Here is a 6,130-nt window from a genome sequence, read left to right as displayed (position 1 = left end):
TAAGTATACACCAACCCCAGCCCCAACCACAGGTTCAGTAAAAGTGACAGAAGAGGCATGTGTAGAAAGGTCACATCTGAGTCCAACTCCATCATACTCAGGAACACAAACTCCAAAGTAGGGCCAACTGACATGGCACTGAACTCCAGAGCCATGTGCCATCCCAGAGTCCACAGGATGGAGGAATAGAGTATGGACTAGAGTGGACTTACTGATATTCTACTATGGAACTATTGTGATTAGTAATGGAAAAAATTGTAGCATGGATGTGGAGAAAGTGGCCACAGTAGATGCTGAGGGTAGGGAGAGGGAAGAGGAGATATGATATGGGGGCATTTTCAGGACTTGGAGTTGTCCTGGGTGGTAGTGCAGGGACAGATGCTGGATATTGTATGTCCTGCCATGGCCCACTGGGTGGACTGGGGGAGAGTGTGAACTACAATGTAAACCACTATCCATGGGGTGCAACAGTGCTCCAAATTATATTCACCAAATGCAATGAATGTGCCACAATGATGAAAGAGGTTGTTGATGTGGGAGGAGTGGGGTGAGGGAGGTGGGGGGTATATGGGGACCTCTTATATTTTTTGAATGTACCATTTTTTTAAATAAAGAGAGAAAAATAAATAATAAATAAATAAATAAGAGACTGAAACAGAGAAGGGGAGAGGGGAGGGTACAGACAGGGTTTCATATGGAGTCAAAAGCATGTGTAGGCCCAGAGCCAAAATCTATTCAGTCTGGCTGGAGTTGAGAGCATAAATCAGGGAGGTAATGTTGAAGAGGAAAATAAGGGCCATATCTTGCTGGAGCCTTTAATTCATGTAAAGTAGAGGTCTTTTATTATAAAAACAATAGGGAGGCACTGAAGGGTCGTAAGCAGGTGTTTGTCAAGGTCAGATCTGCCTTTTAGAAAAATGCCTCAGGCCACTGCCTGCAGGATGGGTTAGAAGAGAGAGACTAAGCAGGGAGGTAGATAGAAGCTGCCCCAGGCATCCAGGGAAGTGATGATAGTGGCTTGGTCCAGGGCGGTGGCTATGAGGTTGGACAGAAGCAGACAGACGCAGAGAGGCAACCCTGGTGGCCTTAAAAGCTCCACTTGTGTAGTTCTCCATGTTTCCCCTGGAGTCTCCCAATGGAAGACTGTGCCCTTTAACTCATCACCAATTTTTTTAAAAATGTTTACACACTGAACTTCACCAGCAGAGGAAACAAAAATAGCATGTGATTCATGAAAATGGGCAAAAGCTGCAGGTGGGAGCTGGGCACACCAGCACTTCAAAATCAAGAGCACAGAAAGAGAAGGCGTTGTGTCATAGCAGCCCAGGACACTGGCAGAGGGCCTTCTGTTCCACATCCACTTTCTCATCAGAGACATACAACAACCCTGTGGGTCAGGCCTGGCAGGATACACTTTTCCCTATTTAGAGATGAGAAACTGAGTCTCAGAGGTGAGATGTGACATCCAAAGTCACACAGCTAGTGAGGGGATGGGCCAGAGTTTGAAATCCTTAGTTGACCTCTAACTGTGCCACCGTAGAAAACGGAATAAATCACTCTGAGCCTTGGGTCTCCTCATCCATAAAATGGGGATAATAACTCTCACAGCCAAACTCAGCGTGTAGATGTGATGCATTCCCCCCAGCGTGGGACACGACACCCGGGGATGAGCCTCCCTGGCACCGAGGGATCACTACCACATACCAGCTGAAGAAGCAACTATAAAATGACCTTAAATTAAAGATTCAATGCGGAACAGCAGAATATACCTGTCTACAAATAATAACATGACTTCGGGAAGCGGTTTGACCTAATGTAAGGGGGAAATGGAAAGGAGAAATGAGATTATAAGGCTGTGAGTCTCTAAAAAAGAGTCTGGAGGTTGTCAGAAGGAATACCCCTATGTACAACTGAACAGAGTCTAAGAGACAGATAAGGTAGATACAACCCCAGGTATTGGTTCTTTTGAGGGATAAAGAGACCCACGGGTTCTATGGTCATGGCAGAAGGGGTTCACTGCCATGACAGATGGCCCTTCTTTGGAGCTGGTGTTTCTGCGTGATGGAAATGGACTCAGAGGGGATCTCTTTTCACAAGACTTGCATGCTACTTTATTGGAATTGTAGTTGGTGCTGAGTTTAAGATATATGTAGGGGATTTGAATCTCTGGACTGATAATATGACACCCAGGCCCAGAGCCTCAACAGACTTCAGCTCCTACACTTTGACTTATTGGACTTACTCCACTCAGCTAACATGGAGTTGAAGAAGGTCAACCACCACAACATGGAGCCTAGAGTGTCTACAACTAGAAGCGGGAAGAGTGCATCCAGTACCCATGTGGAATCTAAGCCCTCACTTGACATAGGTGTGCAATGGACACAACCAATCCAATGTCCACAGAGGAAATGTGAAATGGGTGTGGGAACGGTAGCCATGGGGGCTGCTGGGTGTGGGGAACGGGAGGAAGAGATGAGATGTGGAGGCGTTTTCGGGACGTGGAGTTGTCCTGGATAGTGCTTCACGGACAATTACGGGACACTGTAGATCCCCCCAGGGCCCACTGGATGGAACGTGAGAGAGTCTGGGCTATGATGTGGACCATTGAGTATGGGGTGCAGTGATGCTCAGAGATGAACTTACCAGGTGCAATGGATGTATCACGATGATGGGAGAGAGTGTTGCTGTGGGGGGAGTGGGGGGCGGGGGACGGTGGGGTTGAATGGGACCTCATTTTTTTTTTTAATGTAATTAAAAAATAATAATAATAAATAAATATTTAAAAAAAAAAAAAAGAATGTCCTTGTTCTTAGGAAATATTGAAGTGTTTAAGTAAGGAGACATTGTGTCTGCAACTAGTCAGTTGCAGGTTTGATGAAATAATACATCTGCTTCAGAAAAGAATTAGTGTGTATATACATATCAATAGAGAGGAATAATAAAGCAAATGGAGAGAAACATTAATAAAATAATGATATCTGTATGCCCTTTATTTGGGTAAAGGGATACACGAATGTTCTTTATACTCTTTTTGCCACTTCTCTGTAATTATAAAATTTTGTCAAGATAAAAGTTATCCAAAATTCATTAATAAATAAACAAACAAAAAAATAAAATAAAATAAAATAAAGTAAAATGGGGATAATAATACCACAAAGAGCTGTTGCATGCTTTAAATGAACATAGCTATGTGAAAGTCCACTATAAACTGCAAAATTTTAGGCACCTCTGAGTTATGACAGTATATTACCTCAAGAGGAAGATTTACCTTTTTATTTAGACCCTTTCTCCACCTGAAGAACTCCTACCCATCCTTCAAACCCCATTCAAATATACCTCCTCTAAGAAGATCATTATGATACCCTCCTCTGTGATTTCAGAGTACTAACCTCAGCTGTCACGCTTGCCACAGAGCATTGCAACAACCTGTTTTCAAATCCATCTCCCTCTACCCGTGGCTCAGAGAAGGCAGGAATTAGACCTGAATCCGTGCCTGCTCCCCCAAAGGAGCTCAGAAATGTTGGCTGAATTAATGCCAAAAAAGAAACATATTTACTAGGCCCCTACTTAGCATCAGGCCCTTAAGCTACAAGTTTTCTTCTTTTTGTCACATTTTATTTATTTATTTATTTATTTTTATTTTTTGTAAATTGAATTTTTTTGAAGATATATACATCACACAAAAAATGTTACATTAAAAAATATAAAGGTTCCTATATACCCCCCACCTCCCAGCCCACTCCTCCCACACCAACAACCTCGTCCATTATTGTGGCACACTCATTGAACTCAGTGAACACAATTTGGGGCACTGTGGCACTACACAGATAATAGTTTACCCTGTAGTTCACACTCTCCCCCGGTACATTCAGTGGGTTATGGCAGGATATATAAAGTCCAGCATCTGTACCTGCAATACCATTTAGGACAACTCAAAATCCCAAAAATGCCCCCACATTACATCTTTTCTTCCCTCTCCCTGCCCTCAGCACCTATTGTGACCACTTTCTCCACCTCGATACTAAAATTTCTTCTATTACTTGTCACAATAGTTTTATAGTAGAATATTAGTAAGTGCACTCTAGCCCATATTTTATTCCTGCATCCTGTGGACCCTGGGATGGTGATGTCCACTCCACCTCTAGATCAAGAGGGGGCTTAGATCCCACATGGATGATGGATGCAATTCTCCTGCTTGCAGTTGTAGGCGCTCTAGGTTTCCTGCTGTGGTGGTTGACAATCTTCTCCCTGTTGGCTGACATGGATAAGACCAATGAATCAGAGAGAAGGACGTCACATTTAACTTAAACCTCACCTCTCCCCTGTTCCCATCTTGGAACACTCAAGGGCATGTGACTGGCTTTGGCCAATAAAATATGGGTGGAAGGAACCTGTTACTTCTGGCGGAAGCTTGAAAGGCCAGTGCATGACCTGTCATCCTTTCTTCTGGAAGGTCACTGGTGATGCTCCACAGAGCAGCCTTCCATCCACCTGGCTCCAGCATGTAGGGTCCCATTGGCTCCCAGGCATGCTGGTGTGTGGCCCATGTCTGTGTGCAGAGCAAGCCAAAAGGGCTGGAGCGCCCACCTCCAGGGGCAGCCTCCAGCCCTCGGTAAACAGGCCTGTCCCCACTGTCCCTGCCCTTGGACAACTCAAAGGCGGAGTCTACATCACCTCCCAGGGGCCCCAGGGGCCCATCAGGGTGCCCCACTCTTCTCCCCTCCCGGCACCTCCTGGGGTAATCTCCCATGTAAGCTGCTCAACGGGAAGCTTTAACTCAGAGTCAGCTTTTGGGGGAGGCAGCCTTAGATCCGGGGTAAGGCTGACACGAAGCAGAGCCCCCAGACAAGGCACGTGAGCACGAGATCAACCTGCATTTCAGCAGCTGAGGCCGGGGACTCACAGCGGCAAAGCTCAGCCGAGGGGGAGACACCATTTCCAGCTTAGAGACGAGGGCGTTAAGGCTCATGGAGGAGACGTGAGTGGCCTAAGAGCACTGTGCTAGTGTCCCGTGACCACAGGCTGGGAGGCCACACCTCAGCAGCATCCTGTCTCATAGCCTTGGGAGGCCAGAAGTCCCAAATCCAGGGGTCAGCGGGGACGCGCTTCGTCTGAAGCCCGTGGGGCTCCAGAGATGGCCTGCTGGCAATCCCCGGCTTGCAGTACAACTCAGTCTCTGCTTCCATCATGTGACTGTCCCTTTGTCCTACTGACTGTCCAAATGTCCTCTCCTCTTAAGCATCCCAGGCATATTGGCTGCAGGCCCTGCCTGCCCCAGCGGGGCCTCGTCTTAGCCAGTCGCATCTTCCAAGACCCCCTTTCCGACAGGATTGCGCCGCGAGGCACGGTCAGCCCGCCGCCATCACGCCCCAGGAAGTGGCCGGGTAGACCTGGCCCAGGGGCCCTGCCCCTCCTGAGCAGGTGCGACAGGATGGAGGGGGTGGAAAAGGGAAAGGACACGGGGCGGGGGCCCTGCAGGCCCGGCCTCCAAGGACGAGTCTCCCGCAGGCTCCAGCCCACGGGGACCTGCCCAGGGGCCCTGCTGCAAGCTGACCCCGGTGGCCTCTGCGGGCAGGTCCAGTCTCCGCCTCCGTCCATCAGCCGTCCCTGCCCCCCAGGCGGATGCGGGGACGGCTCACAGGCTGGTGAGGGGCTGGAAAGGACGAGGGTCCCTCCCCTCCCTGCTGCTCAACCCCTCCCTCCCCTTTCCCAGCCCAGCAGCACCCCCTTGCCATCTGCCGTGGGACAAAACCGGCCCCCACGGAAAAGGGCCCGTCTGGACCCCGCTGGGGGCCGGGCCTGCCTTTGGGGGAAGTGGGGGGAGAGGGGGACCTGAGGGGTGTCTTTCCCCAGCCCCTCCCTATGGTGGGACCGAGGGATCCCTGGTGATCATTTGTTTTCCAAGAGGCTGCAGTTTCTTGGCATCTCAGAGCAGCCTGGGAATTCTTTTACAGCTTGAATTTAGAGGAAAAGAACCAGAGAGGGAGGGAAGAGGGGGGGAGGGAGGAGGGAGGGAGAGAAGGAGAGAGGGAGGGAGGAGGAGGGGAGGAGGGACATGGGCTAAGGGCTCGCAGCATCTGGACCCTTCCCTTCAAGGCAGGGACAAGGGCCAAGCTGGGGAGCAGGGGCT

This window comes from Dasypus novemcinctus, chromosome 1, assembly GCF_030445035.2.
Source record: "Dasypus novemcinctus isolate mDasNov1 chromosome 1, mDasNov1.1.hap2, whole genome shotgun sequence".
NCBI lineage: Eukaryota > Metazoa > Chordata > Mammalia > Cingulata > Dasypodidae > Dasypus > Dasypus novemcinctus.
The sequence above is the reverse complement of the archived record's forward strand: the minus strand, read 5'-3'. Positions refer to the sequence as shown.